The following is a 27,451-nucleotide window of genomic DNA, read 5'->3' as shown; positions in this document are numbered from 1 at the left end:
GACATTTTGAAGGACAGGATCACCAAGGCTCTACCCCCTCTGCTCTCCATCAGCTGCTTTGCCCCAGCACAAGCTCTTTGTCATTCTGGCCTGCAAGAACGGAACTTGTCCAGGGCCTCTGGGCCCAGACATCTTTCCTGCTGTCTTCTTACTGCGGCAGGCAGTGCTCTGAGAAGGAGCCAGAGGAAGGGATATAGTGACTGAGGAAGGGGGAGAGATGAGCTCAATTATTCCTCCCCCCAAAAGATTAAGGAAATAGGGCCACAGGTCAGTGCATACCCTCCAAGTGTCCCTATTTTCCAGGCACAGTGCTGGAATTACAAAAGCCATCTCAGTTTATGATTTGATCCCGGAATGTCCCTCTTTCCCTTGCCAGTGCGGCTGAGCTTGGGGAGCAGGAGGAGCCAGCGTTTGTCCTGAGTCTGCAAGGGAGCATCCTGCTGCCTCTCCGTGGCTTCTTCATGGCTGCCGCTGCCGACCTCTTCCCTTGGCAGCAAAGATCCCCTGTGTTGCAAACAGAAAAATCTAGCAACCTAAAAGCAACACAACAGGCTCATAATTTGATTACAGCACTTTATATAGCTACAAAATTGTATCTTCATTCAGAGTCAAGTGGCATACAATATATACAAGGTAACACCAACTAATGTGCCTTCAGAGAATTTCCCAAAGTAGGACCTCTTATTTGCTGAGGAAGAAAGTTTGAAACAGTCGGTTATCCAGGAAGTACTGTCCTGCTGCTGACTCCGGAGTTCCCACTTCTTTCAGCGTGTTCACTGCTAAATATATGAATAAGTCGTGAATATAACCAGCCGCATCTGTGCTGTGGTTGGGACTTTATACTTATTTTGGAAGGCATGTTGCCTCGAGCTTGAATCATTCTCTGTTTGATACACCATTGAAAAAGTCCCCTACTTTGGGAAATTCTCTGAAGTCACATTAGTTGGTGTTACCTTGTATATATTGTATATATATGTAATTCCAGGACTGTGCCTGGAAAATAGGGACACTTGGAGCCTGTCGTGTTGCTTTAGGTTGCCAGGCCTCCTCCCTTGGGCAGCTCATAGTGGCTGCTGGAGAGCAGGCGAGGAAATGGGGAGGCTGCCACCACAAAGGCCCAGTTCTGAGGAACAGGCAAAGGGAAGGGAGGGAAGAAAAGGGGAGCAGAGTGGAGCTCAAGGAGTCTTGATTTGTTTTGTGCATCTGCGTCTAATCTTGTCCCTTTCTAAAATGTATTTATTGATGTGTGGCTTTCTTTTTGTAAATCTACGAAGAGTAAAACAAATTCTGATCTGGATTAAGGGGTTTTCTCAGGACAAGGGAGGGTCTGTGTGCTGTGTTCCGTCCCCTGGGTGTGGGGTGGGAGAAATGCTCTGGGGGATGAGATGAGGAGAAAAATGTGGCCGAGGAGGGTGAGTTGTGAGGGAGCAAGAAATGTCCCTATTTTCATCTGAGGAATGTGGGAGGGTATGCCACAGGGTGGCTTGAGGGAGGGGGAATGTATGTGCACAGCCCTAATGAGAATTGGGAATGATACTGGCAAATGCTGCTTTTGTATTATGTGACTAATTCAAATGGATCTATATGCACTTTCTCTGTTTCCTTAAAATATGTGATAGCAGCCTGCTTTTTTTTTTTAATTGCACTGAAGATGCAAACCGTGGGATGTGAGGGGGTGTGTGTGTGTGTGTGTGAGAGAGAGAGAGAGAGAGAGAGAGAGAGAGAGAGAGCCAGCCCTTGAGGCTCTGCTTTGAATGAAAGATGCTTCAGTATTTAGGGATTAGTTTGGCCTTCATCTCTGCCAGGTATGAATTCTAAAACAGCAAGGCTTAAAAAGAAAAGACAAAAATCACTTCCTTCCTCCCCTGCACGGACTAGTTCTGCTACTTTATATGCAGAGAATTGTCACAGAGTATGTTTACATGGTTCCAGTGCAATGATGGAAAAATGGCCTGTTCATTCATGTAATTGCATTCTATCTCTGTGTAGCCTCTCCGCACTCCATTTGGCACCTGAGGTTCTGCACTGTCTAATGAGGTCTGGCAGGTGGGCACAAGGGGCAGAATGAAAACTCTCTGGAGTTTTATTTTATTCACCTTCCCCCTGGCCTCGACATTTACAGACCACTTTTCTTTCTTCATTTATTAAATATATAGCCAGTCTAGTAGGCTCCATTGGTTAGCACTGTTGCTGGGCTACAGCTCTCATCGTCCCTAGCTGTGACCCATGAATAGGGTTTCCGCAGAAGAACTTTCTGGTGGATTGTGCCCTGCTAACATTCCAGGCTGGTGGAATGACTGTAGTTGTAATGATGAAGCTGCAAAATTAGTGTTTAGAGACCCCCACTGCTTTTTAAGGGAAAGCATTAGTCAGCCTTCTGAGAGGATGCACAGTCCACTTGATTGAACTGGATTCTTTTGGCTTTGTTCATCCTTATCTCCTCGGAACAGCATGGAGAATCCACACTCTACCTGCCCTCTTTGCACCAAAAAGCATACATTTTTATTTTTTTATTTTGCACAACTACTTACTATTTCTCTCTCTCTACATCAAAGCTTCTGGGATGACAGAGCTCAATTTGCTATGCAAGGATGTATTTATTCATCAGCTCTGCAGCTTTTTCCTGGGGGTCCATTTGAGGATCCCTTCCACTATCTTTCTGTGGACACCCCTTTCCGCTGCTTACCTCATGGAATGAATATTAATCTCAAAATGCTGCCTGTGGACTTGAATCTTGCCTCACTTGGGGCGAGAGTACAAAAAAGACCCTTTTACAGCAGCACTATTCTTTCCTTGACATTTGATCCATTTTTGGATCCCTTAGAGTGGCAGCAATTTGACATCTCTGCAAGCAAGGAGATTTCCACCCCAACTCCTATCTTTCAGGGCTGCAACGCACTATGGACTCATGTTCAGCTTGTGGTCCACCAAGACCCCTAGATGCTTTTCACATGTATTCCTAGTAAGTCACGTGTCCCCCATCCTATATTTGTGCAGCTGGTTCGTCCTGCCTAAGTGCAGAACCTTACATTTGTCCCTACTGAAATTCATTTTGTTCGTTGGGGCCCAGCTCTCCAATATGTTAAGGTCATTTTGAATTTTGATTCTGTCCTCTGCAACATTAGCTCCCCCTCCCAGTTTGGTGTCATCTGCGTATTGGATGAGCATCCCCTCAATTCCTTCATCCAAGTTGTTTATAAAGACATTAAACAACAACAGGCCCAGGACAGAACCCCTTTTCCCCAGGATGACAAAGAACCATTAATGAGTACTTTTTGCGTTTGGTCAGTCAACCTGCTACCAAACCACCCAACAGCTACCTCATCCAACCCACATTTTACCAGCTTCCTCACAAGAATATCATGGGGGACTTTGTCAAAGCCCTACTGAAGATACACTACATCCACAACATTTCACTGATCCACCAAGCTTGTAACTTCATCAAAAAAGAAAAAAGAAAAAAAGAAATGAGATTAGTCTGGCATGACTTGTTTTTGAGAAACCCATGCTGTTTCTTGGTAATCACAGCATCCTTTTTTTCTAAGTGATCACAGGCTGTCTGTTGAATTATCTGTTCTAGTACCTTTCTTAGAATCAATATCAAGCTCACTGATCAGTAGTTACCTGGGTCTTCTCCCCTCCCCCTTTTTAAAGATGGGGACATTTTCCCACCTCCAGTCTGCAGAACCTTACCTGTTCTCCAACAATTCTCAAAGATTGTAGAGAAAGTCTCTGAGATTACAATCGCAAGCTCCTTTAGTACCCTTGAGTGCAGCTCATCAGGCCCTGGAGATTTGAATTCATTTAAAGTATCTAGATGTTCCCTTATTACCTCTTTTCCTATCTTGGGCTGCAGCTCCCTCCTTATATCATTTATTCTGTTATCACCAGGTTGGGCATCACTTTTCTTTCAGGTGAAGACAGAGGCAAAGTAGGTGTTGAGTAGTTCTGCCTTCTCTCTGTCACCCAATAGCATTTCTCCGTGTTCCCCATGCAGAGTACCTACCACTTGCTTGTTCTTCCTCTCACTTCGGACATAGCCAAAAAACCCTTTATTATTGTTTTAACCCTAACTCTCTCTTGCAAGTCTGAGCTCATTCTGAGCTTTAGCCAGCCTGACTTTCCCCCTGCAACTGTTGACTACTTGTGTATACTCCTCCTTTGTGAGTTCCTTTCTTCCATTTCTTATACATTCCCTTCTTAGCTCATCTGTAAGCTCCTTATGCAGCCACATTGGTTTCCTTAGATGCCTCCCAGTTTTCTTTCTTGTTTGTATTGTTTACATTTGGGCCTTCAATATTTCTCCATGGACTCCCTTCCCTTTGAGTATTTCTGACCAATAGCTCCTTCAGGTTTTGTTTTTGTTATTTTTTGAAATTTTGAAACCTTCTTAAAGTCCAAGAGTGCATGTCTGACTACATTCAGCTTTTCCTTGCCTGTGTATCATGAAATCCAAGTTTCTGAGTGCTTCTACTTTGTCAATCAGCTCCTCCTTGTTGGTGAGGACCAGGTCGACCACACTTCCACAACTCTGCCACCTACATTTTTTATTTCTTCTGTTGTTTACTACCTCATCAGCCCACCCACTATAAATCCTGGCAACCCATACGTTATTTCATAGTTGAAGTAACTATGTATATCTTAAGAAGAAGTGCCTTCCCAGCCTCAAGCCAGATAAGATCAACTGGTGACAGGAAAGACTCCTGTAATGCTAGGGAGCTGTTCATGGTGCTGGAATAAGAGGCTTTCAGCTTTCATTGCCAGTTTACTAGGTCCATCTTGCTCTATGATGCCATGGTTTCTTTTCTCTGGCTATCAGTTATTTATTCATTCAAGTGCTTATATCCCACTTAATATAGCAGTGAACTGTAAGGGAGACACAGAGATCTAAATAGAGACCATTATTTGTGGTGCAACACTCCTTTTGCTTGTATTTATTTTTGATTCAGATTTGTCATGGGCAATAGCTAGTACAATAAAGTCATTTTGATTGGATTTATATCCCACTTTTCAAGGCAAAAGACTTCACAAAGTAGCTTAGTATAGCTTAAATCCCATCCATAAATAATAATATTCAGTAAAATCAGCCTTTACCTAAACATAACCTTAATGCAAATATTAAAAAACAAGTTTAAAACAATACAAACCTGATGCAACACTTTAAGGACAGGCTGAAACCCAGCACAGAATCTGAAGTAGGCCAGGGTGTTCAGATATGAACATATAGTATAGGAAAAGCAGGCCACAGCCTTCCTTAGACGTTAAATAATGATGATAATATTGAAAACCATCTGACTTCCCTGTGAAATTTTCCCTAAAATGCAGCCAGAAACTGCTGGCTTTCATAACTACTGGCACAACAGCACTACAGATTTAAGCCATTTCCAGATTGGTTTTACTGTCAGGACTGGCTTCTCAGCTCATGAGAATGATCCCCAGGAGCACCATTTCAGGTTTAAGTAAAAGGGTATGAAGAAAAGATTAACGGAAACCTACTCAGGGATCCATTCAAGATGAAACTGCAACATAAGCACGTGTATTTTTAAGAGCATTTGTTGCATTTGCATTTTAATATCTCATTATCAACACAGGTCACACAGCAGCCTCCCCCTCCCCTCTGCTTGTTTGTTTTTAAATAAAAGGATTCATGCCTTTGCCATTCATACGTAGGTAGTTCACAAGCCCCTCCAATGTTTATAACATTTAGGGTGTATGATTGACTTGAGCAGAGATATAGATGCTCCTGAGAAACAATCACAGCTGGTCTAAAACATTTTTGAAGGGGGGTTCCCCCAACTCCTCCTAAATGGCACCCCTTGTTCTGTTTCTTTCTTTCCCATTTTGCTTATTCACACAGCCACTTTTAGGACTTCCTCTGCATCTATTCAGATTACACAAATGCACATACAATTTGAAGAGCACTGGAAGACGCTCTGTCTGCCAGATGAGTAAATGAACGTGGACAATTTTTACCATGGCATTGAAAACTGCTAGAACTGGAGGAGTGCGCAGAAACTTTGTGTGCTGCCAGCAATAGCCCTATCATGAGATAGTGTGAGTTGGACTCAGGGGGTGGATTTGTGGCACCATTTATGGGGGCCAACTTGGAAACAAACAATTTACACTCATGGGGCACAATCCCCTGGAATGTTCTCCTGTCCAAACCTTGCTAAAGTGAATGGGAGGCAGCTTAAGAGTACAGCGAACCATCAAACCCCTTTCTCTTCTTTCAAATGTTCACTCTCCAACATTCCTACCTTTCAGGAGTGACACTCCACAATGGAATCTGAAAGATCAAAGTTCAATCCCTGCTCAGACAGGGCACAACTGCCAATGCCACCGATGCAGTATGAAGCAAACTGCCCCCCATACTCAGAGTTTGTAGTCAGCATTGCTGTATCTCCTCCAAACCTCTGCCAAATGGTTTCCCCCCCTTGTTTTGTGCCATAAACCCCGGGTTTCTGACACCACCAGCCAGCATGCATCCAGTTCTCCCAATGGCCAACCAGATAACCTGTGGGAAACCATCAAGCAGGATTCATGCCCAAGAACCTTCTCCCCTCCTGTGGTTTCCAGCAACTGATATTCAGAAGCATTGCTGCCTCTGACTGGGGAGGCAGAGCAGAGCCATCACGGCAGGTATCCCTTGATAGCCCTCTCCTCCTGCATGAATTTAACTAATCCTCCTTTAAAGCCATCCAGGCTGGTGGCCATCCCCGCCTCCTGGGCGAGAGGGACTGTCGGCAACATCACTGCAAGTGAGTTTCTGCAACCAGGTGAAACCGTCAAGCTCCCTTGTTGTTTTTGCCATTGCCATGTGCAATGCTGCTGAATTAATCTTGTTACATTTACATCCCTCTTTTTTTCACCAAGGAGCTATAATTTAGGTTTACCAGACGTCCCCGTTTCCCGGGACAGTCCCTGAATTTGCAGATAAGTCCCTGGACAAATTCCATCCCCGGAATGTCCCCGGATTTAATCTAATGTCCCTGTGAAATGCAGCAGCGGCAGTCTCAGGAGCCCGGAGCAGTTGGCTCTGGCTGGCTTCAGGAGCTGCTGGGAAGTCCCCATCTGATGGTGGTGAGGGGCTCCAAGATGCAGCTCTGGGCTGCCCCCCCCTCCCTTCCCTGACCCAACCCCTACTTGTGTGCAAGCAGGAGGGGGCAGGGACCTCTCAGTTAGGCAATGGGAAGCCTCCCTTCCCAGCTGAGGGATCCCTGGAATGGGAAGGGAGGCATCGTGCTGCCCAAGCCTCACCGCTGCCGCCCCTCTCGGCCCTCCTCCGCCCCCCAAGCCTGACCCACCATCAAAGAACCAGCAACTCAGGGGCTGCCCAGGCTCAGCGAGAAAGGAGCCTCGGAGGAAGGGGAAACATGGCGGTTGAGGTCAAGGCGGCGGCCGCCCCTCTGCCCCCGCCATCGCTGCAGCATCAACATCCCAAGCGTGTAGTATCTATTTATTTAATAATTAAAGTGACCCCGAATTCATTGGGAAAAAAATCTGGTAACCTTACTATAAATACATTTTAATGGTTGCCTTTTCCATTTTCTTTTTTTAAAGCTTTCCCCCTATTTTATCTGTGGACACTTTACATGGCATCCCATGGCTGCCCTTTCCATGGACTTCCCCCCTCTTTTGTGTGCCTAGGCCGCCTTGCAGTTTGTGTCCGCCGCCTTGGGCGCCTCGCCCTCCCCTCGGGCGCCGCCGCCTCCGACTTGCCCGCGCCTCGCCCGTCCTTGCGCCGGCGAAGGAGGAGCCCGACGCCCCAGCACCTCGGCGGCGGCGGCGGGTGGGCCGGGCCTGGCTGGTGCGCCGCGGCGGCGGCGGCGACTTCATGGGGACGGCGGCAGCGGCGGAGGCGGCTGGCGGCGGCGGCGGCGGCGAGAGCTGGGCGGAGGCGCCGGCGGCGGCATCCTGGTCGTGACGGGTGGAGCCCCGGCCGGCCGGCCAGCCAGCGGCAGGTGAGGAGGGGCGCCTGCTGGGCTTCTGCCCTCGGGCTGGAGGCAGGTGACCGGGCGGCGGCGGCGCTGGCGCGTCTCCTCCCTCGGGCGCAGCCTCCCGGGTCGCCCCCGCCGGCCTTCCTTCGCGGCCCAGCCCAGCAGCAGAGCAGGAGGAGGCGGCAGCTGCAGCCGCCCGGCGGGGGAGGCGAGCGCGGGGCCCCGAGCGGAGGGCGGCGGCGGCGGCGGGCGGGCGGGGGGTCTCCTTCGCGGCCGCCGCTCCTTTCCTCTCCTCCTCGCTCGCCTCGCCTTTATCTGAGAGAGAGAGAGAGAGAGAGAGAGAGAGAGAGAGAGAGAGAGAGAGAGAGACAGGGCAGCAGAGAGCGAAGCCCGCCCGAGGTTTGCGAGGGGAAGAAGGCAGTGTCTGCATTGCAGAAGCTCCGTCTCTCTCTCTCTCTCTCTCTCTCTCCCCCCCCCCCCCGCCCGCCTCTCGCAGCTGCTCGGAAATGCCTTCCTGAGCCGGGATGCTGGAGCTTGGCTCGAGGAGGAGCAGGTAAGGGAAAAGAGCCAGAGTCGGCTGGACCCGGCTTGGTTTTTCAACGAACAAATAAATGGGTGATGTACCAAGGTGTGTGTTTGGGGGGTGTATCTAGTAGGTTGCTGGACTGATCATGGCTCCCCAGCATTTGAGAACACCCTCCGTATAGTGGAGGTGACGGGGGCCACTGGCAAAGAAAGGCTGCTAGGCCATCCTGCTGCTAGTTGCCTGCACATCCGTTGCGTTGGTGCTGATATGTGTGGGTCCCCATCCACATATGCACATGGGTTGTATACTGTTCTCTTCCTCTGCCTCCCTCTGCTGCCTGCAAAAGACGACCTGGCAAGGATCAGCGTGAATAAGCATCTGACAGTTAGGAACGGGGGGAGCAGAGTGCAATGAGCTATCATGTGCCTGTCGAAGGTGATGCATCGGCAACAGCAGCTAAGAGGGAAACTGGGTTTTTGGTTTTGTGTGCATGTGTGCTTTGGCATGATTATGATTTCTTTGAAAGTGTCACTGGATCACTGCAGAAATGTCACACCTGTAGATGTTTCTATGGAGACCCTCCTGAAGCCGAAGGCTGGGGTGGTAGCCTGTGCCGTAGCTTCCCACCACACGCCATAGTAACGCCACAAGAGGATATGTGGCTTCACAGAAAAGGAATATGGTCCTATTTGCTACAGAAATGGCACGGGGCTCTTTGGTCTTCAGTGGTACTCTGGCAACAGAGTGTGGGAAAAGATGTTGTCACTTGACCCTTCAGTTTGGCCAGGGCCGATGATGTCATCTTGTAACGAACTCTTGTGTCTTCATCAGCCTCTTCTTTCTCTCTCCCCCCCCAACAGTGCCGTAATTAGCAACACTTAACCTGGGCCTGTGGCATACAATTAAATGCAAATAGCCAATAAATTAGAACAAAATTAATATGTGCCTTAAAAAGGGTATTTCAGAATGCTTAAATTATGGACTGGATATTTGGAATGGTCTGGGTAGTTCTGCATGAAACAACTGAAGACATGATTGGTTTTAACCAGTTAGCTGTTGAGGCTAGCATTCTTTCACCCTAGCAATATGAAAAAAGTAGGTCCATTCTATATGAGAACTCAATTGTTTTTATATCTTGAAATTTTATTTAACTCTTAAATAAACTGGTACTTAAATGTTTGCTTGTTTTGCACTCAATCTAGAATTATTCATGTCTAATATTTGTTAATGTATATAGATAACGTCTCTCTAGCAAAAGGTATGGTGGGCAATTGTGCAGTGTAGAGGACTCTCAATTCTTTCTCTCTCTCTTGACCCTTGTGAGATGCTTCTGGTAGGCCAGTGAATATAGTGGTTTGGCTTTTGTCCTGGAGGATATGAATTGGGTCCTGGCTCATTACTGGTGTCAAGGTGCCTCTCAGGCTCATTTCCCACTCTGTTAAAACTGGTATTATGAAGAGGAACAAGAAATCTTGAGTCTAAAAATATAGCAGACGAGAAAAAATGTTACTTGCTCTTTTGATTTTTAAAATTATTTTCAGTGCAAATTGATCATATTGTTTCTTAATATTTTTTTTTAGTAATGAGATCAGAATTTGACCTCCACGTGCATAAGTATTTTGCAATGTAATGGAAGTACAGTGGTACCTCGGGTTAAGTACTTAATTCATTCAGGAGGTCCGTACTTAACCTGAAACTGTTCTTAACCTGAAGCATCACTTTAGCTAATGGGGCCTCCTGCTGCCGCCGCGCCACCAGAGCACGATTTCTGTTCTCATCCCAAAGTAAAGTTCTTAACCCGAGGTACTATTTCTGGGTTAGCGGAGTCTGTAACCTGAAGCGTCTGTAACCTGAAGCAAATGTAACCCAAGGTACCACTGTATGTATCTCTAAGTGCAATGTGTGTTTCTGTTTTGTCTTCTTCTTTATTTGCAGTGCTGTCTATTCGTGTCATGCACATCATGCCTATAATCCTGTACCTGCTTACTTCAGAGTAAGCTCCATTAAACTCATTGAGACTTGCTTCTGAGTAAATGTGTAGGAGTGCTTTATGATTGTACTTCTGCTGTCTGTTTATGTCAGACAGTATTCATGTATCTGTCCTATAGCTAGGATATTTGGGGCAAGAAGGAGATACATTGAGTTGCAATGGAGGCATTTAATTTAGTCTGTCAGAAGGCTTTTATATGTTACAGGTATTTGTTTTAAGGAGCATGTACATCCCATTGAATTTGGTGGTGCTTACTCTGAGGTAGGTTGTCGGATTGCAGCCTAAGAAAATAAGCTGAGGGGAAATCTGTATTTTATCATTTGTATTTGTTTTCGTTAGACCAATAGGACTGATTCTCACCAGCATGTTTGGGTGTCAGACAGAAGGAAGTTGTTGTATCTTCATTTTTCAATCTGGTGGTATGAAATAAACTTTCAAACTGTGGTAGAGATAAACATTTTCTCAGATATTACATTAATAATTTTGTTTTTGTTTTAAATGACACATTTTCAGTTATTGATATGGCTTTAATGGTCTGCAGTGATGATTGTTATGAAGCAAGCAGAGTCCATTAGAAATTACAGTTGTATTTCATAGAAAGTATAGTCGCATAACACCCCCTCTTAGCTCTTTGTGTCTCTGTTTATAACATTTAAGCTTTCATATGGAAGGAGTCTGGAGCTGTGGCCAGTGTTAGAAACTCAAATATATAAGGTAATTACCAAATGGCGCCATAAACCTAGGTTACGGTTGCCACAGAAGAATGTCTAGGTGCCATTTCCCCCACAATGAGCCTTATTGTTATAATTATTTTTCATTTCATTTCTATACCAACACATTAAAAATCAAATAAAACAATCCCAAATAAAACAAATTCAAGTTTCAAGGAAAATATTTCAGATGCTTCTCTAAGTGACATTTTGCTTTTCCCATATTTATTTATCTACTTAATTTATAGAGCTGCCCCATAGCAGATGCCAGTGTGCTTAGAGTGTTGGACTAGGACCTGGGAGATCAGAGTTCAAATCTCCACTCAGTCATGAAGCTCACTGGGCCGGTCACAACTTCTTAACCTACCTCACAGGGTCGTTGTAGAGATTGACTGAGGAGGGAAGAGAACCATGTATTCCTTGGAGGAAAAGGTGGGATATAAATGCAATAAATAAGCTCTTCTGCTTACCTGCTTAAGAAAGAAGAGGGGCCAGCCAGGTGGAGATGTCCATTGCCAACCTGGCATCCAGGTATCTCCAGGTTGCAGTTGGACCCACGGCAGTTGCAAAACGTGCCCAGCTAATTGTGAACACTGGCTGGGACTCTCCAACACATCCTTGGGAGGTTTGAATAGGAGAGAGCATTCCTTTACTTATGCCCTTTCATTATGTAGTGATGGAAAGATCTCTATTCCAGTCCCTCTTCAGCCAGACTTGAGTGGATAAATTATAGTATAAGAAGGCTGGGCTTACTTTCCACTCCAGCCATAAATATTCCATCCCTAGTGCTTTTCTGAATGGTGAAATGGGACCAGTAATGACCTCACAGGCTTCTTTTCTATTTGTTTTTTTTTAAAGTTTTTATTACATTTTTCCAGACATAAACAGAAAAAAGAGAAACAAGAATATAAAAGACAAAAGAAGAAAAAGAAAAAAGTATAACTTTTCAACAGCTTATTTCATCTTTCTATCGGACTTCCCCACATCTCCCGCACAATGCATTCTTAACAATAAATTTGTCAGCAAATTATAATCTTGTTTCATGTGTTGCTTTATACTTTCAATTGCAATTTAAGTTTAAATCCCTTATTATCCATTTACTCTAAAAATAAAACCTATTATTATATTTAACATTTAAACTTTGGTTCTTTCAATATTGTTATCCAATTTCATATATATTACGCTCTCATTGCTGGGGCTGGTATTTCAAATTATGCATCTTTTATAGTTCATATAACTTGTAAAATTTTTGCAAATAGTTCTTAAATTTTTTCCAGTCCTCCTCCATTGCTTCTTCTCCCAGGTCTCGGATTCTGGCAGTCATTTCGGCCAACTCCATATAGTCCATCAGTTGCGTTTGCCATTCTTCCAGTGTGGGCAAATCTTGAGTCTTCCAATATTTGGCGATCAAAATTCTTGCTGCTGTGGTAGCGTACATAAAAAACGTTCTATCCTCCTTTAGCACCTTTTGGCCGACAATACCCAAGAGGAAGGCCTCCGGTTTTTTAGGAAAGGTGTACTTAAACACCTTTTTTAATTCGTTGTAGATCATTTCCCAGAAGGCCTTCACTCTTGGGCAGGTCCACCAAAGGTGAAAGAATGTTCCTTCAGCCTCCTTGCACTTCCAACATTTATTATCAGACAAATGATATATCTTAGCAAGCTTAACTGGAGTCATGTACCACCTGTATACCATTTTCATTTTCTATTTGGAGGCTGATCCTAAGACTGAAGTACCTCACCCGACTCCTGTGTAAGCTTAGCAGTCGTGGGATAAATGGAGAAGCAGAGAGTAGAACTCAATGGAAAGTTCTCCCAATGGAGAAATGTTGAAAATGGAATCCTTCAAAGATTGATATTGGGACCTATCATGGTTTTTAACTTGTGCATAAATGACCTAGAGTTAGGGTAAGCAGCAAGATAACCAAGCTTGCTGCTGATACAAAATTGTTCAGAGTGGTTAATGCAAAAAGGGATTGTGTAGAGGCCCAGCAGTAAAATGGCAAATGAAATTCAGTGTAAGCAAATGTAAAGTGATGCACATTGGGATGCCCCTGGTGAATGAAGAGGAACAAGAGCTTGAGGTCATAATGGATAGCTCAGTCATGATGTTGACCCAGCTGTGAATTCCCTGTTAGGCATAATTAGGAAAGCAGTATATTCCTTTTCTTATCACAATCCTGTTATACAGCCACATTTCAAATACAGAACATAGTTCTAGTTACATCACCTCATAAAGGATATTGTAGAACTGGAAAAGTTTCTGAAGAGGGTAACAAGAATTATCATGGGATGGGAGCAACTCTCCTATGAGGATATGTGATAACATTTGGTTTAGAAAACAGGGAAGTAAAAGGAGACATAAAGGAGGTGCATAAGATTATTCCTGGTGTGGAGAAATGGATATAGAGAAGTTTTTCTCTTTCTCTCATCACAGGGCCATCCAAAGAAGAAGAAAATAAAGTACTTCTTCACACAGCACATAGTTTGTGTAATTTGCTGCCACATGATTTAGTGATGGTCACCAACTTGGATGGCTTTAGACAAATTAATGGAGGATCAGGGTCTCTTGCAAATGCCATCTTCTCAGGAGGTCCCTTGTGCACAATATAAGAATCGAGTCTTTGGTGCTCTATAACCTCCCCTTTGGAGTTCCCTCCTGTTAAATAATAGATAGGTGCTGCCTTCGTTGTCTTTTCAGCACCTGCTGAAGGCCTTCCTCTTTCCACAAGCATTATACAGTGGTACCTCTGGTTACGTACTTAATTCGTTCTGGAGGTCTGTTCTTAACCTGAAACTGTTCTTAACCTGAAGCACCACTTTAGCTAATGGGGCCTCCCACTGCTGCCGCAGCACGATTTCTGTTCTCATCCTGAAGCAAAGTTCTTAACCCGAGGTAATATTTCTGGGTTAGTGGAGTCTGTAACCTGAAGCGTATGTAACCTGAAGTGTATGTAACCTGAGGTACCACTGTAATGGGAGATCTTTTCCAGTATGCATCTGTATTGGAATTGTTTTTAGTTTCTTTAAGATGTTTTGTTTTGCTGCTTGTGTGTTTGCTACTCTGGAATCCTTTTGGGAGGAAGGGTGGGATATAAATTTAATACATAGAATAAATAATCAAATAATAAATACGGCTATCAAGAACTACAATCAAGGGAAGTATTAGTACTGCTCCATTCCTCCATGGTCAGACCACAGTTTAAGAAGAATATGGACAAGAAGAGTATAGACAAGTTGGAAAGTGTGCAGAGGAGGGTGACCAAGAGGATCAAGGGTCTGGAAACCAAGCCTTCTGAGGAGCACTTGAAGGATCGGGGGATGTTTAGCCTGGAAAAAAGGAGACTGAGAGGAGATACAATAGCCATCTTCATATATCTGAAGGGCTGCCACATGGAAGAGGGAACAAGCTTGTCTTCTGCTTCAAGTTATAAGACAGGAGATTCCGACCAAACATCAGAAAGAACTTTCTGACAGTAAGAGCTGTTCGGCAGTGGAATGGACTCCCTTGGGAGTTTGTGCGCTCTCCTTCACTGGAGGTTTTTAAGCAAAGTTTGGATGGCCCTGTGTCATGGAGGCTTTAGCTGAGATCCCTGCACTGGGGTCCCTTGCAACTCTACCATTCTATGATTCTACTACCTATGCTGAATATGTTCTCTCTCCACTATTGGAGGTCGTATGCCTCTGTATACCAGTTGTATACTCAAGTAGGACTCACCAGTGGGCAGAATGCCACGGCATCCTACTTGTAAGCTTCCAATAGGTATCTGGTTGGTCAGGGCTCTTCCTAGGTCCTTACCCACAGTTATGATAGCACATCACAAAATATGGTGTCCTGAAGTTGTAGGTGGTTTATCCAGTGCAAATGATTAGTGATGGAGTTGCAAGTGTATAGTATAAGAATTTTTAAAAATATGTTATATTGTGTGTAATAACCTTATTGTACTTTTAGGCCTGCATCTGAATGGTGCCGGATGGGGGAATTTTCTAATTTTTCCATCTTATTGAATGCCCCACTTTAATAAGAATTTGCTTTACTGTGTTGCCTTAAGTAAAATGAATTAATGCTTTAAAATGAAAAATCAGTGGTTTTAAAATTCATTCTTCAAAAGAGCTGGTAGAAAGCAGCTAAAGCAGCAATCTGTATTTTTCTAAGGAGGAAGATTGGAACTTGGTCAGTGAATCTTTCATAATTGAAGGCTGGGGCTTCCCTTCTTCTTTTCAATTTTTAAAAGACTTTTTAGATTGAGATATTGGTCATGTCATATTGAACCACAGCTTAATTAAGCTCTGTTTTAATTTGAGCAAGACCATGTGAGAAAGACCATGCTTTGCTCCCCTGTTCCATTTCAGCCCACTGAGAAGCAGCACTCATGGTTTGTCTGCTAACAAACCACAATGTTAATTCAAGGATTGTTGGAAGACAAGCAAGTAACGAATGCTGGTTTGCATGCTGCTGTAGCTCCTGGCACACTGATGAAAAGAGTGGGCGAGGAGCAAAGTGCACTTTTACATTATTTTATTTGTTTGCTGTCCTTAAAATGAGTCAAGGACAATGAACATCAATCATATAAAATATACAAAATGTTTTATACAATACAGTAAACTAAAATTATATAAAACGAAACAAAACAGCACCTTTAAGAATTTTAATTGATCATTTAAAACAAATATTTGTAATTTTCTGATAAGGAGCCATCCACTTATTTTTCAGATTGTGGCAGCCTGAGCAAATAACAATGTTTTCAGTTGGTGTATGAAACCTAACTATGTGTGGGACAGATACACTTCTAAATGTGGATCGTTCCAGAGTTGGGACCCTAAAACAGATAAAGCTTTTCTATACATCCCTTCAACCCCAGACTTGGTGGGGAATGCAAGCAGAGCCCCCACCCCCTTAGGTTTTGAATTGGTTGATAGTGGAGGAGGTACTCCTGCAGATATTTGGGCCCCAAGCTGTATATCATTTTGCAAACCACCATTGATACTTATATCAAGCCTAGTAGCATACAGGCAGGCGTTGCAGAACTTTGTAAGGTGATCCTACCTCATTGAACCAGTTAATAACTTGGCAGCCACATTCTGTCATAGTTGCTGATTCTGGGCCATTTTCAAGTGTAGCTCCATGTGGAGCGCATTGCAATAATCCAAACATGAGGTCACTGAAGTATGGATTTCAGCTAGCAGTCCAGGAATGGGCCTATCTAGTGAAAGGCTGTACCTGCCACCTAGACCTCCGATGACGACTCTTGATAAGTGTCCACAAACAGTGAACCTGCTCCATCCAGGGGGAGTGCTGCTCCATTCAAACAGAACATCTTACCAATTAACAGCATTTTCTGCTTTTATCCTTGCACTTTAGAATGCCTTTCCCTCTGCCATATGTGAAATTTTATCAGTTGTTTGCTTCAGAGGTCTTGTAATACTGTTTGTGCAGTTTCCCCGATTCCTAGGATTATCACTAGAATTCTGTTTTTAACTGTTTTATGATATTTTACTGTGTTTATGTTGATTTGTATTGTTTGAACACTGCTTGGAAATGTTTAAATCAGTAGCTTAAAAATAAAAGGGTAAAGGTAAAGGATCCCTGACAGTTAAGTCCAGTCGCAAACGGAGCCAGCGTTTGTCCACAGACATTTTTCCCGGGTCATGTGGCCAGCATGCCTAAGTCGCTTCTGGTGAACCAGAGCAGCGCACGGAAATGCCGTTTACCTTCCCGCCAGAGCGGTACCTATTTATCTACTTGCACTTTGAAGTGCTTTCGAACTGCTAGGTTGGCAGGAGCAGAGACCAAGCAACGGGAGCTCACCCCGTCACGGGGATTCAAACCGCCAACCTTCCGATCGGCAAGTCCAAGCCGCACGGTGGTTTAGACCACAGCGCCCCCCGTGTCCCTTAGCTTAAAAATAGATTTAAGTAAATAAATTTTAGCAGAGCAGGGATGAGGAACCTGTGGTCATGCAGATGTTAGTTGGCAAACCCTAGAACCCTTAGATTGCTAAGATCTCAAGAAATGTATTTTTATTTAGAAGCCTCTTGTGCTGTATAAGCAAACCTTTTGGGGCAGGGATCTTGTCTTTTTCTTTTTTTGTTTATGCAACTTTATAAAGCACCATTTACCTGGTTATGCTGTTTAAACAGTAATAGTGTCATTTAATCCTTTTGAAAAATGTAGCGTACAAAATTGTGTAGTGCAAGTTGCTGAAAGGAAATGGTGTTAGTTGAAAGAGATTTGGAATGGAATGTACCAAAGTTTTTAAAGAAAGCAGCATTGGCTCATGGAGCTTTCTCTAGACATCTTGGGAAAGCTACCGTATTTTTCACTCTATAAGACGCACCAGACCACAAGACGCACCTAGTTTTTGGAGGAGGAAAACAAGAAAAAAAATATTCTGAATCTCAGAAGCCAGAACAGCAAGAGGGATCGCTACGCAGTGAAAGCAGCAATCTCTCTTGCTGTTCTGGCTTCTAGGATAGCTGCACAGCCTGCATTCGCTCCATAAGACGCACACACATTTCCCCTTACTTTTTAGGAGGGAAAAAGTGAGTCTTAGAGAGCAAAAAATACGGTATTCTGTTGCTTCATTCAAGGGAAGGAGAGAGGGCACTTTTTGCTACAGGGAGTCTGCCTAACTAATGTGCATCTCATTTAACTGTAGTACCTCATAGTTCCTTCCTTCATAAGGGAGGCCTTTGGGAAATGACTGTACTTACTGAGATCCGCAATTCTTCCTGCTTAAAGTATTTTGTGTTCACTTTAATTTTCAGTTGTAGTGAATGCCTTTCAGTCCTCTTCTCTGTGATGAAAATTGTCTATAGGATGGCATTTTGAAAAATACTTTCCCATTTGCTGGTGTTTGGGGAACTCTACTCATTTTCTTTCCTGCAGTCTCGGTCTCCAGGGGCCATCAGAATATTGGAGTTAGAAAATGCAGTCATCGCGGGATGTGTGTGTGTTGTTAATTAAATAGTTGATATTACAACTGGAAGGAAATAAAGAGTGATTGTAGCGTAACTGGTCAAAGCAGACAAAAGGAAAACACCAGGTACAGAGGATACACAGTAGTAGCAACAGCTTGTCCCACAGCTGCTCCTTTTCACCCAATCCTAGGGTGAGTCTATATGATCATTGCCAGTGGAGAAAGCATGTCACAAGTTGAGAATTTTCTAATTATCTCATAGTGTTAGACCTTCAATAGTTATTTGTTTTAATGAATATGCCCCACCCATGTGATGAAAATAATTGTGATGATTTACATTGAGACTTTATGTGTCCCCGATGAGATGAATTTGCGTATTGGATTTACAGTACAATTGCAATTTACGCACATTTAACACATGTGATTTCAACTTTATATGGATGAAATCTGGCCGGTTGAAATCACACAAATTAAATGCACAGAAAGCTTAAAAGCTCATTTTGCTCAGGGTTCTTTTAACACAGAAAGAGCTTTTAAGTTCTCAGGTTTGCTTCCGAGAATCTTGGAGGGTTTTGCGAGATCTTTTAGGAACATGGATGACACTGTGAGATCTGCCTTCCTTAGGGAGCAAGGTCCGCTCAGCACGCGGCTCCAGAAAGGTAAGGATGGTCACACAGGGCCATTCCAAGGTTTCAGTATACATGTTTTTGTGTATATGGACCATCCCCGAATTGTAACCCCTGCACAAGACACAATGGTACTGTATTTGGTTTTTAGTGTATACGTGTGTGCTTTTAGAATGCAATGCATTTCAACATTCTTCTCTGAATGGAAATGCAGAATAAAAATATGATTGAAAAATAAGAGTTTTTTAAAAAACCTATTTTTTGTTATTGTTTATCTTCAGCTCTAGATAATCCCCATCCTGATCAAGAACACATGGGGAGACGGTCAGATGGCCATGTTTTTCAAAATTATAGCTTAGTAATTCAACTTCCCTGAAAAATGAAAAGGCCCTGTTAATGCTAGTTTACCTGGGATAGGTTATAAGTGTTCCTCAGGAACTTTGATTTATTTCAGAAGGTGAATAATAAATTGCAAAACCCTGAGAATTTAAGCAGTTTGCTAGCTTCTAAGAATTTGGAAATTATGAAGTTGATTTAAAAATCACATCTTCTGTTTTATGTGTTTCAGTTTTAATTCTTAAGGGAGACTTCTCTGAACTTCCCACTTAAATGTTAAGGGCCAAACTAAGCAGTTGAAGGCTTCAATCCTATACACTTTTACTTGGAATAGGATTACACTACAAGCAATGTTAGAAACTGAGATATAAAGCTAGATGCCAAATGGCATCTTAAACCTAGGTTTCAGTTGCCACAATGATATGGCTAGGCATATATATTTTTTACTCAATTAGAAAAGCAAATGAAGAAAAGGTGTGGGATTTAGCTGAAGATGGAATAAGCGCTGTGCACAAAAGACAAGTTATTTTAGAACAAAGAAGCAATCAAGTGGAAAAGCAGTCCAGAAGAGATGTGACTACAGTTTCATTCTAGCAAAAGTAAAAACCAAGCCTCTTTTACTTAATTAGAGCAGGATGTTTTCAAAAACCTGTATTTTTATAAATTTGTGAACAACTTTGCATAGAGAATTTATTTGGGTTTGGTTTTGTTTTTTTGCAATTTATGGTATTTGGAGAGTTGAAACCAGCCATACCAAAACAGGTTATACAGTGGAACTTAAATTTAGGCATGTATAGGGCAGTAACACCCAGTGAACTTCATGGCTGAGTGAGGATTTGAACCCAGGTCTCCCAGGTCGTAGACCTACAAACACTCTAACCACTACACCACACTGGCTCTCACTGAGGTGAACCTTTTTTCTTCTGCATTTTGTAGAGTCACAGCTTCTCTGATAGGTGGAGCTGTCAGTGAGGGACATTGTCTCACTGTGTCCACTCATGTCCACATGATTATTTGCAAAATGCGAATGTTTTTATTTCTGTAAAGCAAGGCCCTTCCCTGTAAATCAGTGGTGGCCAAACTCGGCCCTCCAGATGTTTTGGGACTACACTTCCCATCATCCCTGACCAGTGGTTCTGTTAGCTAGGGATGATGGGATTTGTAGTCTCAAAACATCTGGAGGGCCGAGTTTGGCCACCACTGCTAAATGGTACAGGAGCACTCCTGCAAATCTTTTTAAAAGAAGGGTGATGCTCCACCATTTCAAAATCCTTGGTTTCTTTGAAGGTTTGCCCCCAACCCAAATTACCATTGCAGCTATAGTGTATTAACTCCATAAATGTGGATGGGAGGAAATCTTTGGGAAATGTTTGCACATTCTTGTTGTTTTTTAAAGCTACCCTTTTATATTGATAACTAGGATTTAGCATGAAAACCCTCATAGGTGGCTGATACAAACCCTAACATATCATTTCTTCTGACATAAAAAAAATGGAGTTTCCTTAAGAAGAGGCACTTCTTTATTTCATTTTTCACTTCCAATAAAGAAATGCAAGTAATACTGATCACTTGTAATTTGAATTACAAAACATTGATAGGTCATCCTGGCATCCCTTGCACTTAAAAGATCATACAATTACATCCCCCTTTATTCTGTTTCTCAAAGATTCAATTTTATAGCATGTGTGCCAGTTTAGAGGTTGTTTCCCACACTGCAAAACTATAATTTTCTCTTTGAACAGCCTTATCTCCCCTCCTGCTCCCCCCACCCTGCAAGAGAGAAGCAATCCATTCGCTTGCAAACTACCTGCACAGATTGGTCTTTAAGGGGAGAGGTGAAAAGCAGGGTGCTCCCCGCCCCCTCCCCTCCTGCAAGAGAGAAGCAATCAATTTAACTCCTCCCAGTTTGCAAACCATTTGTTTGCAAATTGTACAACAATGGAAAAGTTCCCTCTTCAGCAAATCAAAAGACCTTAATGCTAACCACCAGGCTACCTTCAAGGTGCTAGGGGGTCAAGGAGGTTGGTTCATCCTTTCTTCCTCCTTTTCATCATACAGTAGATGCTTTAGAAATCCCATGGCTCAGCTGCCCTTAGTCTTTCTTAGGCACACACTCCCTTACCAACTTCTAGTTTATTTAGACCCGATTTTTTCCTTCCATGTGGTAGAAGTGAGAGCTGCACGTAGAAAACAAGAGAGGAATCTAGGGCATAGAAGCCTGTCCTGATAAGGATGCACTGCAGCGTTGGGGATACACTGTACTATTTTATTCTTTTGATGAAGGGTAGTATATAAATTTAATTAATAATAATAATAATAATTTTTGTGGTGAGGCTTTACTTGTTTATTTTTTAATGGCAATCTTTTTGTTATATACACAGGCTTAGGTCGAGAGACAGCGGAGTCCGCCTCTGGGGGTGAAGTCAAATTGCTGCGTTAGCAACCCCCAAGTGACCTCCCCAGAATCCAGGCCCGGGTGGTGTGTATGGCGGTGCTGGGCTGCCCAGAGGACAAGGGTCCTCACTGCTGTGGTCCACAGGAAAGCAGAGCAAGATGTTTGGCACTAGCTTTGCAGGAGTGCCCAGAAGGAGGCATGCAGGGCACCATCCAACCCCCTTAGGGATTGGCTTTGTGTTGAGCTATTTCTTCTCCCAAAGACATCCCACAAAGCAGTGGACGTTTTGGATAATAGTTTTTCTTTTCCTAGACGGGCTACTTTCCCAGGGCGACGAGCCGCCTCTGCCCTCACTTCGCTCTATAGCACGTGCAGCAGGGCTGAGCAATGTATGGCTTTCAACATTGTGATATATCACCAGTTAAACCGGGCATAGGCAAACTTGGCCTCCCAGATGTTTTGGGACTACAACTCCCATCATCCCTAGCTAACAGGACCAGTGGTCAGAGATGATGGGAATTGTAGTCTCCAAACACCTGGAGGGCTGAGTTTGCCTATGCCCGAGTTAAGCATTGCAATATACCAGTATATCATGATAGAAATATGTAGAGGTAAACAGGGTAATATCCTGGCTATTTAGGGGTCTAAAACTGAAACATTTTTTCTTACCTTTAACATACTGCTGCAACTATTACAGTGGTACCTCGAGTCACAAATGCCTCAGGTTACAAACGCTTCAGATTACAAACTCTGCTAACCTGGAAGAGTTACCTTGAGTTGAGAACTTTGCCCCAGGATGAGAGCAGAAATGGTGTGCTGGCAGTGCAGCGGCAGCAAGAGGCCCCATTAGCGAAAGAACACCCCTAGTTAAGAACAGTTTCAGGTTAAGAAAGGACCTCCGGAATGAATTAAGTTCATAACTAGAGGTACCACTGTATTTTATAGTACAGAGCAACAGGGGTGGCAGGAGTCATGGGAGAAGTGATGACCAGATCCGCATTTTCCCCCAGATCATGATTTTTTGTGTAGCACACACATACATAGTGACTCATGATGTATCACCATGTTGAATATTATGAAACTGTTACCACGGTTTGGATTTCAAACAGATTTGTTGGTTTTTTTATAAAAATTTTATTGGTTTTTCACAGTTTTTATGAACACAATCATTACACAATACAAACAAACACATAAACAAACATGTATAATTTCGAATACTTTTTTCTTAAACCTTACTTCACCGACTTCCCCATACCTCCCCTTTCTGCAGCCCAATTTCCAAATTTGTTTCAGCAAATCCTACCCCTTGGTTTTATCAAATTTTCCCTTATTCTTTTCTTTTACTTAATCTTTTACAGCTGTAATCCCCTTTTTTCCAAAACCTCAACATTTTAGCATTCCTTAATTTTACAATGTTTCTTAAGATAAATTTTAAATTTCTTCCAGTCTTCATCTGCCGTCTCTTTCCCCTGGTCACGGATTCTGCCAGTCATTTCAGCCAGTCCCATGTAGTCTCTCACCTTCATCTGCCATTCTTCCAGAGTGGGTAGATCTTGAGTCTTCCAATACTTTGCAATGAGTATTCTTGCTGCTGTTATAGCATACATAAAAAAAGTTCTGTCTTTCTTTGACACCAATTGGCCGACAATGCCCAAGAGAAAGGCCTCTGGTTTCTTAGGGAAAGTACATTTAAGTACCTTTTTCATTTCATTATATATCATTTCCCAGAAAGCCTTAATCTTCGGGCACGTCCACCAAAGGTGATAGAAAGTACCTTCAGTTTCTTTACACTTCCAACACTTATTATCAGGCAAATGGTAGATTTTTGCTAGCTTGACTGGGGTCATGTACCACCTATAGATCATTTTCATAATATTTTCCTTTAAAGCATTGCATGCCGTAAATTTTATACCGGTGGTCCACAACTGTTCCCAGTCAGCAAACATAATGTTATGACCAATGTCCTGTGCCCACTTAATCATAGCTGATTTAACTGTTTCATCTTGTGTATTCCATTTCAGCAACAAGTTATACATTCTTGACAGATTCTTAGTATTGGGTTCTAACAATTCTGTTTCTAGTTTTGATTTTTCCACCTGGAAGCCAATTTTCCTGTCCTTGGATTTCAAACAGATTTGGACGATGTATTGATACAACGGCCAGCCCTAATGTGCAGAAACTGCCTTCGTGACCTACTCTTGGGCTCATCCAGTCCATCCAATGGAGCCTGTCTTCACATGCAAGGGAAGTTCCTAACTCACAGAGGGTTTGAGTCCCATCAGCTGCCCACACCTGGTTTAACTGGCCAATCAAAGCCATTCCTGGGATTGTGGCCACTGTTGCATGCTGGCAGTGCAGGGTGGGGATCAAAGCTGGGCAAACGACCCCAGAAGGAGCCCACCAGAGGCGCTACCCCTCCCCCAACACCCCATATACCCCTTGTTGAGCAACAACAGCTCTAGCAACTTTTGATGTTGTTGCACATAAAGTTGTTATACCACTGATTTAAAAAATGCAAGTGTTCATGATTTACTCAGATTTGTTCATTTTTAAATAAATGAACACAAAAGTCTTTCCTAGATTTTTTAAAAATTCAAGTAAAACTAAGTCATGCTTTGAATATCAAACAGTATTTTTGAAGATCAAGGAAGCTATTAGTTTAGTCTTAATTTCATCAAATAAATATAATTACAATAATTTTTTAACCAAAGTTTTAATGAATCTTGTAAGGAGGATAAAGAAAAACAGGCATTGAAGACTTTCAGATACAAGTTTTTAAGAATAATTAGTATTTGTCACAGTTCCATGCAGCTGTTGATTTTTTGATTGGACACCTAAACTGTTGTAGTTGTGAGAACTGCAGCAATCACATGAGAGCTGCTTCTGCAGATAAATGGTAAACAAATCAATTGGCAATCTCAACTAATGATGTGTGTTGGCCCTTTGAGGCTAGGGCAGGTATTAATTGCCTATATAGCAAATAGTTATGGTTAAGAAGGTCAAGGGAGTGTACCAACACTAAGAATGATGATGATGATAATAATACTAATACTAATAATAATAATAATAAATAAATAAATAAATAAATAAATAAATAAATTTTATTTATATCCCGCCCTCCCCAGCCGAAGCCGGGCTCAGGGCAGCTAACAACAATAAAACAGTACAAAAGTACAGCACAAACAACACTCTAAAATCATTCATTATAAAATTAATTAATTCAAGCCACTGGCAACCATTGGGCCAGAGCTCCGCGAAGATTGCCGAGGGAGGGGGTCAGACTCTGCCTTGGCCAAAGGCCTGGTGGAACAGCTCTGTCTTGCAGGCCCTGCGGAAAGATGTCAAGTCCCGCAGGGCCCTAGTCTCTTGTGACAGAGCATTCCACCAGATTGGAGCCACAGCCGAAAAAGCCCTGGCTCTAGTTGAGGCCAGCCTAACTTCTCTGTGGCCTGGGACCTTCAAGATGTTTTTATTTGAAGACCGTAAGTTTCTCTGTGGGGCATACCAGGAGAGGCGGTCCCGTAGGTACGAGGGTCCTAGGCCGTATAGGGCTTTAAAGGTTAAAACCAGCACCTTAAACCTGATCCTGTACTCCACCGGGAGCCAGTGCAGCTGGTATAGCACCGGGTGAATGTGATCTCGCAGCGAAGACCCCATAAGGAGTCTCGCCGCGGCATTCTGCACCTGCTGGAGTTTCTGGGTCAGTCTCAAGGGCAGCCCCACATAGAGCGGGTTACAATAATCCAGTCTGGAGGTGACCATCGCGTGGATCACAGTGGCTAGGTCAGGGCGAGAGAGGTAAGGAGCCAACTGGAGCTTGGTGGAGATGGAAAAATGCCGCCTTTGTTATAGCTGCAATCTGCGCCTCCATGGAAAGGGAGGTGTCGACGATTACACCCAAACTCATAACGGACGGTGCTAGCACTAATTGCGCCCCCGCAAGAGATGGGAGTTGCCCACCCCCAATCCCATATCGTCCCGTCCCAGCCACAGGACCTCTGTCTTCGAAGGATTTAGCTTCAACCGGCTCCCACATAACCATCCAGCCACAGCTTCCAAACATCTGGTCAGTGTGTCTGGTGCCAAGTCAGGATGGCCATCCATCAACAGATAGAGTTGGGTGTCATCGGCATACTGATGGCAACCCAGCCCAAAACTCCGGACAAGCTGGGTGAGGGGGCGCATAAAGATGTTGAAAAGCATCGGGGAGAGTATCGCACCCTGAGGCACTCCACACACCAGGGAGTGGCGCAATGACAATTCCCCCCCAAGGGCCACCCTCTGTCCCCGACCAGAGAGAAACAAGCGCAGCCATTGAAGGACTGTGCCCTGGATCCCCACGTCGGCAAGGCGGTGGTCCAGAAGTTCGTGATCGACCATGTCAAAGGCTGCTGACAGGTCTAGAAGAATCAGCAGCCCCGACCCGCCTCGATCCAGCTGTCTACGAATCAGATGTATTCAGTTTGCCTTTCTGGTGTGGAAATCCAAGCCAGTTAAAAAACTTTTAAATACTTTAAAATACTAGCCATACAAATCTGAACAATAAATAATACAAGCAAAAGGGGTGTCACGCCACAAATAATGGTCTCTGTTTAGATCTCTGCGTCTCCCTTACAGTTCATGGCTATACTGTCCAGAGTCTTATTTCTGATCTTTTTGGCCACCCAAGCAGAAAAGGCAAATTTATGAGTCACTGAAGTGATAGGACCAGGGCTGTCTTAAGCATATCGGGCGCCGTGGTGCAAAGATCCGCCCCCCCCCCCGTTTCCCAGAGTTGTCGACCTTTTCCCAAGCCTCTGCAGGGATCGCTCTCCTCCCGCGGAGGCTTGGGAAGGAAGCTGCACGCCCACGTGTCATATTCCTAAGGGGGGGGGGGAGCCTCTTCCACAACAAAGCAACAGGGGCCCTTTCCTTTCATTTAAAGCACACCCAGCGCATTTGAAGCGCCTTCAAAGAATCATGAGAAGTAGTAGTTTGTTAGAGGGCGTTGGGAATTGTAGTTCGGGGATTGTAGTTCCCAGGATTCTTGGGTGCAGGGTATTGAGCCATGTGCTTTCAATGGTGGTGGGGGGGAGGTCCTGATCAGCTGCCACGTGTGTGGATCCGGATTAGAGCACCCTGAGACACAAACCTCCCAGGCCTTCAAGCTAGATCATGATCCAACACCCAGCACTGCCTCCTCCTCCTGCTGTGTGGCTCACCTGGTGCCACAGGCCACATCGAGCACCGTGTTGGAGCGCTGGGCACGCAGCAGTGACACCAGCCAGTTCTTGTACTTGGTGGTGTGGCTCCACATGTCGCCGATGTAGAGCTGCCAGACCCATGCCGCACGGCCGTCGGCGTACTGGTCTGGCAGCTCCTCGGCCACCACACCCAGCGAGTGGGTCTGGTAGATGCTGTCCACCATGGTGAGTGCACAGAGGCTCCTGTGGGTGTGGACGGATGGGAGAGTGCGCGCACCCACGAGTGCACACCTAGCTGCTGCTGCTGCTCCCGCTGCCGCCAGCCATATAGTTGGAGGGGCGGGCACAGCTTCTATCCCAAGCCTCTGCAGGGATCGCTCTCCTCCCGTGGAGGCTTGGGAGGCAAGCTGCACACCCGCCAGCCATATGGTTGACGGGGCACAGCTGGCTGGTGTGCAGGGAAAGGGGAGGCCACCGGCAAAGCCACGCAGCTCCCCCACTTGCTGGGGCGCCCCTGAGAGGCCAGCACCCTGGCGCAATGCACCACTAAGCCCAATTGGAAAGACGGCTCTGGATAGGTGCTCCTCTGCCAGGGAGACATCTTTCCTGTATGGACGGTAAGGTGAGAAATCGGCTCCTGGGTCCAGTGTGTAGTAAGTAGTGCAAGATGTCTTCCCTGTGCAGTTGCTCACACTATGTCTTCATTCGGTACCCTGTTGTATTGTCTGTCCAGGACGGTAGAGGGCATAGCTTTGAAAACACAGCCTCAGTAAAAGTGAGGCTGGCCAGAGATTTGACAAGTAATTGGCTCTAAAATAGACCGTTTTT

At 44.2% G+C, this 27,451-nt stretch overlaps 1 protein-coding gene across 2 annotated transcripts in view; it reads left to right on the top strand.

Moving 5' to 3' along the window:
* Positions 1-8,351: 8,351 nt before the first annotated feature.
* Positions 8,352-27,451, top strand: part of OTUD7A (OTU deubiquitinase 7A) — a 131,916-nt gene continuing 112,816 nt past the window's right edge. For both annotated transcript variants that reach the window (XM_081170546.1, XM_081170545.1), the window contains exon 1: positions 8,352-8,490. The gene's annotated coding sequence lies outside the window, so the exon portion shown is untranslated. The remainder of the gene's footprint in view (positions 8,491-27,451) is intronic.

The sequence above is a fragment of the Podarcis bocagei genome, assembly GCF_964188305.1.
Source record: "Podarcis bocagei genome assembly, chromosome: 14".
NCBI classification, from domain to species: Eukaryota; Metazoa; Chordata; class Lepidosauria; order Squamata; family Lacertidae; genus Podarcis; species Podarcis bocagei.
Note: the sequence above shows the minus strand (reverse complement) of the source record. Positions and strands in the feature narration are given on the sequence as shown.